Source organism: Hemiscyllium ocellatum, chromosome 35 (assembly GCF_020745735.1).
Source record: "Hemiscyllium ocellatum isolate sHemOce1 chromosome 35, sHemOce1.pat.X.cur, whole genome shotgun sequence".
In the NCBI taxonomy this organism is placed as follows: Eukaryota; Metazoa; Chordata; class Chondrichthyes; order Orectolobiformes; family Hemiscylliidae; genus Hemiscyllium; species Hemiscyllium ocellatum.
In genome coordinates, this window is record NC_083435.1 from 6338412 (window position 1) to 6348017 (window position 9606).

The 9606-nt window shown below is 50.0% G+C and overlaps 1 non-coding gene across 1 annotated transcript; it reads left to right on the top strand.

Annotated features, from left to right (window-relative positions):
• The first annotated feature begins 2023 nt into the window (after positions 1-2023).
• LOC132833044 (U1 spliceosomal RNA) lies at positions 2024-2187 on the top strand. Its single transcript, XR_009647036.1, has one exon. It is a non-coding gene; the product is annotated as a U1 spliceosomal RNA (small nuclear RNA).
• Positions 2188-9606: the final 7419 nt, after the last annotated feature.

Genomic DNA, 9606 nt, shown 5'->3' on the forward strand with positions numbered 1-9606 from the left:
AAAGTTCTTGAGAAAAAATAACTTTTCCGTGGCACCCTTAATCTTGTATGTGATTTCTCCTGAAGTCATTAATCTGATTGAACACAGATCTGCAAAGCTCCAGTTAAACAAAGGGAAGATTTATTAATTTTGTTGAGGGTCAGGTAAAACTGGTTTTAAAAAGTTTCACAGGCCAAGATTGTAAGTTGCTTTTATTCGCATTCACATCAAATCCTGAAAAGTGTTTCAAATCAGAGTGAAGTTCAAACTTTACTTCTTGTGTAGCTGGGCATTCTCTCTGCCAATCAGGAGGCAGCTGAAGAAAAGAGGGGCGGAGCGTGTCCTTTTAAGGGATATATGCAGATGAGCAGTGCAGGCTGTTCTGTCCCTCAGCATCTCCATACTACCCCAGACCTCCAGCCCACTCTGTTCTGCCTCACAGCTGCTCCTCACTGATCCCGGCCACCAGCCCACTGTGTTCTGCCTCACAGCTGTTCCTCACGTATCCAGGCCTCCAGCCCACTCTGTTCTGGCTCACAGCTGCTCCTCATGTATCCAGTCCTCCAGCTCACTCTGTTCTGCCTGAGATCTGCTTCTCATGTATCCAATTCTGTATGATAGCTTCTGGTAGCTGTCATCCAAAACTTCACAGTAACTAGTGGAGTAGCACAGGGATCAATGCTGGGGTCACAATTATTTACAATATACGAATGACTCAGCTGAGGAAAGTGAATGCATGGAAGTGGGTGGGGAGGGAAATATATCCCTGGTGGTTGGGTCCGTTTGGAGGTGGTGGAAATGTCGTCGGATGATGCAGTTCATGCGAAGGTTGGTAGGGTGGAAGGTGAACACCAGAGGGGTTCTGTCCTTGTTACGGTTGGAGGGGTAAGGTTTGAGGGCGGAGGTGCGGGATGTTAATGAGATGCGTTGGAGGGCATCTTTAACCTCCCATGCAAGGACTGCACAAAACACTACATAGGAAAAACAGGAAGACAGCTAACGGTCCGCGTCCATGAACACCAACTAGCCACGAAACGACATGACCAGCTATCCTTAGTAGCCACACACACAGATGACAAGCAACATGAGTTCGACTGGGACAACACTACTATTGTAGGACAAGCCAATGATTATTAATAAAAGCAAATTACTGCGGATGCTGGAATCTGAAACTAAAAGAGAAAATGCTGGAAAATCTCAGCAGGTCTGACAGCAACTGTAAGGAGAGAAAAGAGCTGATGTTTCGAGTCTAACGGACCCTTTGTCAAAGCTAAAAAAAATGGGAGAAATAGGATGGTATTTATACTAGGCTGAGAGAAGGTATTTATACTCGACTGGAAGTAAGCAAGTAAATCAGAGACATATAAAAATGATATTTACATTTGAATCACGGGCCTGTTTCTTTAACAGAAGAGAAGGGTGTTGAATGTACATCCAGAAAAGGTGGTGCTCTCAGTTTAATGTCACATCCAAACAGCGTTGAGAAATATTGACTTGTTCCTGGCACCTTTCATCTTAACGGTGAGGTCTCCTGAAGTGATTGATTTGCATGGTGGAACACAGAGGGGGTGAGATTGCAAAGCTGCAGTTTCACAAAAGAAGATTTGCTCAATTTGTAGGGATTAGGAAAAAGTGATTTCAAAATATCTTTCAAGTTTCACCAGCAAAGCTTAACAATTGCTTTCATTCGCGTTCATCTTACATTCTAAACAGTGTTTGATATCAGAGTGCTTCAGGTGTCTGAGACATTTATGAGGCGTTGTTTTGGTGAAAGAGGAGACAGTGTGAAAGGGGCAGGGAAGGGGCGGAGCAATTACATTTCAGGGAGAAATGCAAATTAGCGCAGCTTCTCTGTGCGCCAATTGTGTGTAGTATTCAGCGAAACATGAACATTTCCGGATGTTCTTTGATCCTGGTGAGAAATTGCGCTGTTGTGCAGACAGGGAACCTCAGGCAGGTGAATTTTCGATTTTCGAAAATGCAGTTAGTATGAGTGTAAGAGCGATGGGCTGTTATTGGGTTTGAGCGAGTGAGATTGTTAAGCATACTTACCTGGCAGGGGAGATACCATGATCACCAAGGTGGTTCTCCCAGGACGAGGCTATCCCATTGCACTTCGGGTGTGCTGACGCCTGCGATGTCCCCAAATGCGGGATACTCGACTGCAAAGTTTGTGGTAGTGGGGGACTGCGTTCGCGCTCTCCCCTGGTTTACAAACAAAAAGCAGATTCATCAACAGAGGGCTCTCATCTCTGTGCTTCACACAGCTTTCTATATACCACGCATTTTCAATTCAGTTTCACCTCAGTCGACAGATATGCTGCACGTCTTACACCATCCTCTCTGATGTTCAGCTCTGTCTACTTATTCTTCTAATCATACAAGTTTACAGTATTGGAAGCAGGCTGTTCGGCCCAAACGATTTATCAGAGAGATTATAAAAATTGCCAGCATCAATGTGCGTAGCATCAAATCGGCTACGCGATGTGTTTTTACGATAGCTTCCTGGTCAACGTTACAGCCGACATCCTGTTTCTGCAGACGTGTGGGATACCGCACCTCAGCAGCTACAGGAGATGGTCGAGCTTGTGGGCCCATGGGCCGTCAGTTTGGTCGGTGAGGGGGGTGGGGGGGGGGTGGTGGCGGGTAACAATAGCCGCGCCTCTGGGCAAAGGGGGAGAAAATACACCAAATCCCACCCTCACCCTGATGACCACCTTTATGTGTGGCTGCATCAAGCTGTGCGTGGATCTCCGGTACGCAGACACCAAGTGTCACTATGTACTGAGGTTCTACCTCTGTTCTCCATCTTGTCAGCAGTCCCGTTGTGTATGCTCCCTGCACAGAGGAGTCGGGTGGTAACAATCCAGATGTACAACCCTCACGTCCCAGCAGCAGATGTCCTGACCTTCTTGAGAAGATACGTCCAGGTCGAGGGAGAGAGCACCGATGTGGTCGATCCTTTCGGGATCTGGACCAGCAAACGACAGGTCAGGGTAACCCTGAGGATCGATGTCAATGGGAACATCTTCCACCCACCCCCCAGCTTTGCCATCGGAGGGAGCAGAGGTTACCTGACATACGCAGGGCAGCTGAAAGAGTGCCGAACCTGCGGGAGGTCAGGCCACATGGCGGCGGATTGTAAGGTGACCGTCTGCCGAAACTGCAAGCAGGAAGGCCAACCGACCAAGGAATGTAAGGAGGCCAAGAAGTGTAATCTGTGCGGAGAGGCGGGCCACATGTACAAGGCCTGCCCAAGACGAGGAGCCGCCACCTACGCACAGATGGCCGGAGGTGGCAACACGAGCCGTGGACTGACTAAGACCAGCGCGGTACCACAAAACAGCATGGGAACGGTGTCTGGAGGCTGTAGCGGAGCAGACGGCAGACAGCGGGGAGATGCAGCAGCTGATCCAAGCTCCTTCAAGACAGACGGAGAAAATGGAAGAGGAGGGATCAAAGGAGGCAGAGGATTGGATTACCGTCAAAAACAGTAAGAGGAAACCGCTCAAGGGCCCCAAAGCCACTCAAGTGAAGGGGGAACCGACATGACGAAGATACAGGCAGCTCTTCTGACAGTGAGGACGGGCGCAAGGAGGGTCGCCACCAGAGGAAGAGACAGAGCGCCATGAGGAAAAAGGAGGGTAACACCGCCCAAGCAGGAAAAGACGATCCCTCTGAGGGGATGGGTAAAGGCCTCCCCCTAACCGGTGAGAACCAAGAGGTAACCACCGGCCAGAGCTCCAGGTAACTGGGAGCAGCGGTCCTGTGACAGCCCCACTGTCAGATAGAGAACTGGACCCTGGGCCAACCCGAAGACACCAGAGCGGGGAAATGGCTCCAGCATGGAGCCGGACAGCTACCTCAGCCCTGGGAAGGTCCAGCAGTTTGCCGTCACTACGGGGATGCACACAGCTACCCCAGAGGGACAAGACCAGCAGCAAATGGACACTGTTAACCTTGTAAACTGTTAAAATGGGGTTTAACATTGCCAGCATCAATGGGCGTAGCATCAAATCGATTACGCGATGTGTTTCTACGATGGCCTTCCTGGCCAGTGTTAAAGCCGACCTCCTGTTTCTGCAGGAGTGTGGGATACTGCACCTCAGCAGCTACAGGAGATGGTCGAGCTTGTGGGCCCATGGGCAGTCAGTTTGGTCAGGGGGTAACGATAGCTGCGCCTCCGGCCTGGGTATCCTGTTGCGAGGAGGCAACTTCACCATCTCCGAGGTTAAGGAGGTGGTGGCCGGGCGACTCCTCGTCGCCGACGTTATGTACAGGAATGCTCCCCTGAGACTGATCAATGTGTACGCCCCAGTGGGTAAGAGGGAATGGTTGGCCGTCCTGCAGCAGCTTCCACTGTTGCTGGCTATGTCCAGGCCGGTCATTCTGGCCGGAGACTTCAACTGTATCATTGATGCAGATGGACGATCCAGCGGGGGGGGGGGACAGTAAACTGGACGCCACGTCCAGAGCCCTGATGGACACGGTAGAAGCTGCCAAGCTGCACGACGTATTCAGCACCCCTGCAGACGGAGCGCAGCGTAGATACACCTGGTCACGGGCAGACGGGTCTATCCGCTCAAGGATAGATTACCTGTTTGTGCCCCGAATGCTCTCGGTCAGATCCATTGACGTCAAGCCGGTGTTCTTCTCTGACCACTGCCTCCTGCTGGCCGACTGTCACCTACAGGATGAGCAGCGGGTGGGTAAGGGAACGTGGAAGCTGAACACAAAGCTGTTGACCCTGGGAAACATTGAGGAGCTCAAGAGGGACTACGCAGGTTGGAGAACTGTGAAGCCCCTCTTTGAGTCCCCAGCGGACTGGTGGGAAACAGTAAAATGGAACATCAAGAGCTTCTTCATCCTCAAAGGTGTTCAGGAGGCGAGAGAGAGGTGGGGAAAACTGTCCCAGCTCCAGGAAAGTATGCAGAACCTGCTCCTGCTGCAGACGCTGGGGGTCGATGTCACGGAAGACCTCAAGGAGGTGAAGGGCCAGCAAGCCTCGCTCTTTGCCACGGAGGCCTCCAAGATAATCTTCCGGTCCTGGGTCCGCACGGTGGAGCATGACGAGATGTGCTCACGTTTCTTCTTCCAGAAGGTGCACAAAGAGAGCTCTGTGCTCAGCAGCCTGAAGGAAGAAGACGGCTCGATAACGTCATCTCAGGCTGACGTCATGAGGATCAGTAAATCCTTCTATGCCAGTCTCTATGACGCGAAGCTGAGCAACAGCGCGGCCTCCCAGTCGTTCCTGTCCTCTATCACGGAGGTCGTAGACGACAGAACACGGTAGAGGCTGGACCAGCCGCTATCTCTGGACGAGCTGACCAAGGCCCTCGAGTCCTTCGAAAAGAATAAAACTCCCAGAAGCGACGGCTTACCGGTCGAGCTCTATCCTCTCTGTGGGACTTGATTGATCAGGACCTGCTGGAGGTGTATGTCAGTATGCTTTGGGCAGGTACCATGAGTGAATCCATGAGGGAAGGCATCATCACCCTCATCTACAAGTGGAAGGGGGAGTGGGAGGAACTCAGAAATTGGAGACCAATCACACTGTTAAATGCAGATTACAAAATTCTGTCAAAGGTAATCACTAACCGGGTCAGGTCTGCTCTGGGGTCGGATATTCACCCTGACCAAACCTGTGCTGTACCGGGCAGGAAGATCGCTGAGAGTCTCGCACTCCTCAGGGATACGATCGCCTACGTGCAGGACAGAGGGTTGGACGCCTGCCTGATCAGCCTGGACCAGGAGAAAGCCTTTGACAGGATATCACACAGGTATATGAGAGATGTTCTCTCCAAAATGGGCTTTGGGGAGGGAATCTGCAATTGGATCAGACTGCTCTACACCAACATTGTCAGTGCAGTTTCAATCAATGGGTGGGAATCAGATAGCTTCCCAGTCAGATCTGGAGTCAGGCAGGGCTGCCCTCTCTCTCCTGCCTTGTTTGTGTGCTGCATAGAGCCATTTGCTGTATCCATCATGAAGGAAGCGGACCTGAGAGGGGTGACTATTCCTGGCAGCGGAGGCCTGCAGGTTAAGGCCTCCCTGTACATGGATGACGTCGCCGTTATCTGCTCGGATCCGCTGTCCGTGCGCAGACTCATGTGCATTTGTGACCAGTTCGAACGGACCTCGGGGGCCAAGGTAAACCAAGGCAAGAGCGAGGCCATGCTCTTCGGGAACTGGGCCGACCAATCCTCGATCCCCTTCACCGTCAGGACCGACCACCTGAAGGTGCTGGGTATTTGGTTCGGGGGTGCTGGGCCGTGCACCAAGTCTTGGGAGGAGCGTATCAGTAAAGTGAGGCAGAAACTGGGCAGATGGAAGCTTCGGTCGCTCTCCATCGCGGGAAAAAACCTGGTCATCAGGTGTGAGACACTGTCATTGCTATTGTATGTGGCACAGGTCTGGCCTATTCCCAGAACCTGTGCCGCTGCAGTCACCCGGGCCATCTTCCAGTTTATATGGAGATCAAAGATGGACTGGGTCCGAAGGGACTCGCTGTACAAAGATCTGGGCAACAGGGGAGAAAATACACCCAATGCCACCCTCACCCTGATGGCCACATTTGTGTGTGGCTGCATCAAGCTGTGCGTGGACCCCCGGTACGCAAACACCAAGTGTCACTACGTACTGAGGTTCTACCTTTCCCCGGTGTTGTGAAGGATGGGCCTGGCCTCGCTGTCGCGGAACGCTCCGAGTAGTTGGACCATTCCGTATCACCTGTCCTTCGTGGAGAAGTTTATGAGGAAAAGCACCTTTGACCACAAGTCCATCAGGAAGTGGTCAGCACGTAGTGTCCTTGAGACCCTTCGGGAAAAGGAGAGGGCGGATCCTGTCGAGTGGTTCCCTGAGCAGACTGTCAAAGCCATTTAGCAGAATGCCTCATTGCCAGAACTTTCCAACAAGCACCAAGACATGGCTTGGCTGGTGGTGAGAAGGGCTCTGCCTGTGAGATCCTTTATGCACGCCCGGACTCTCAGCCGCACCGCACGCTGCCCTCGAAGCGGCTGCGGGGGGAGAGAAACTGTCACACACCTCCTTCTGGAATGTGCCTATGCAGAGGAGGTCTGGAGAGGAATGCAGTGGTGTTTGCCGAGGTTCGTCCCAAGCAACGCCGTGACGCGGGACTCCGTGCTCTACAGCCTGTTCCCCGGGACGCACACCGAGACGAATATCAACTGCGCCTGGAGGATCATCAACTCGGTGAAGGACGCTCTCTGGGCGGTCCGAAACCTGTTGATCTTCCAGCTGAAGAAGTTGACCCTGACTGAGTGTTGCAGACTGGCACATTCCAAGGTCCAGGACTACGTGTTGAGGGACGCACTGAAGCTTGGGGCAGCTGCCACCAAGGCGCGGTGGGGAAAGACCACCGTGTAACATCTGCCTGCCTAAGAAGAACAGGGGGCCCACATAGTCATTTGGGCTCTGCTGACACATCAGCTCAAAATGTAACCATACCGACCTATAAATAGGAATGATTACTCTGTTTCGGTATGCAAAGAAATGGAATGTTTACTTATGTACGGCATGTCCAGTTGTATAGATCAAAGTATTTATGAATAAAGTATATTTTTGAAATAAAAAAAAAGAAGCCAGCATAAAGATCCACCAAGAGCAGGTCAGCACAACCAAACGATCCTCCAACGTCCAATCACGATCCAGCGATGGTCTCCAGCAGCTCTGACGACTCGCAACACGATCCCCTTGGGTTCTACCCCACCAGCACACGTCCGCAGCTTCGAACCTGCAGTCATTTTGATTGTGTATTAGAGTATGTTGGGATGTCAACAGCTGCCAATGTCTCTATGCCTTTTAAATAAAAAGTAAAGATTCCTTGACTCTTTTGAACTCAAAATAAAGTTCCTTCAACTCTGAAAATAATTAATTATTTTCCTTCAATTGTGTCCCCACCAAACAGTCTTGGGGTAGGGACAACAAGGGGTCAAAATGCAGAGTAAAGTTTCCCCTACTCATTCGTGTTCAAAGGTGAACGAAAAATCAAAACCACTCACCTTCATCCCAATCAAACTCTCTTAGACCACAGACATTAGGGTCTAAAATTGAGAGGAAACATTTACTCATTGGAACTGAAAATAACTTCAACAAAGTTCCGTGACACGAAAGCACCGACACCATCGAACACGCCTGGCAAAGGAACAAGGGGTTAAATGAAAGTCCTTTTGGTTTTTTCAATGAGTCAAAAATGTCTCTAGGATTTCTACACAAGAGGCAAAACACTTGTCCCCATCTAGGCTGACTTCCTCAGGTCCATCTATACTCCACTACCCTTTTGCAGCTCATGCTTTGCACGTTCTGACTGTAGAACACATGGCTGATAGGTCAATATCTAATCGGCTGCCTGTATCCTTGATTACTCATGTGAATCCTGGCTTTCAAGTGTGATATTTACCCTCTTAAATATACCTCAGGCTGCATTCTGGGAATACCATGCTGGTGGATGTGACTTCAAAGGACCTAACAGTCATTTCTTAAAGAAGCCCACCTAGGGAAACCATATGTTGCCTAGTTCCTCCTTAAAAGTTAGGCAACTCCAACCCGAAGTTATGAATGAATTTGCCCAGGTGTCCCACAATACCAAAGCACTCAAATCAATACTAAGACAAGTAGGTACCAATCCAAAACAGTCCCAACTTTATTAGGAAACAAGTTAAACATGCTGTCTCTAATTTTATCTGGTCCCTTAAGTTACAATACTTCCCAAGTCTCTTCGCAGATTTATGGAGCTGCTCTCTCTGTGGCTCTGTCTCTGGGTCTAGGAAGTTACTTTCTCTCTTCCTCTGGATGGTCAGCTGGTCTCTGCCTCTTGCCACGCTGCTCTCCTCTGAAGGCTGCCAGAAGATTCAGAGAGCAGTCTGCAGGCATTTTATGTTTTTTTTTAGGGTTTTCTAGATCTTTCTATAGTCTGGCCAATTGGAGACTCCCTTAATAGTTTGAAACAGTGTCAGTCATTTGGGTGGCTTGCTACTGTTTGTTTCTTTGTGTAGCAGGCCCTGGTGCCTTTCTGTCTGAGCCCTCCTTCGTTTAGGTTGCTGGGGTACATCTGTCCAGGATAACCATTCTCTTTTATATTGTGTTAATAATTAGCACTTGACAGCTGTATCTTCACTGTGTCTGGTGTGTGGAATTTGTGATTAGAGTTTTACTTAGCCAATGTACCCATTGCTGTTTGGCCGAGTAAGCGATCTATCAGTGTTTTAGCAGGCAGTAGGCTGCTACACATTCATGTAATGTGGGTGTTGCTCGCTATACCAGCATGCATTGCCCTTCCCAAGTTGCCCTTGAGAAGTTGGAGGTGAGTTGGTTCTTGAATAGGTGTAGGGTATGTTTTGTAGGTAGGCCTATGATACTGTCAGGGAAGGAATTACAGAATTTTGACCCAGTGGCACTGAATACACAATGATATATTTCCAAATCAGATTGATGAATATCTTGGGAGGGATCTTTCAGGAGGTGGTGTTCCCATATATCTGCTGCCGTGTCCGAGATGGAAATGGTCATGAATTTGGAAAGTTCTAAGGAGGTTTGAATATCTACAATGCAACTTAGAGGTGACACACACTACTGCTACTTGCATCCGTGATGGGGGACTGAATGTTT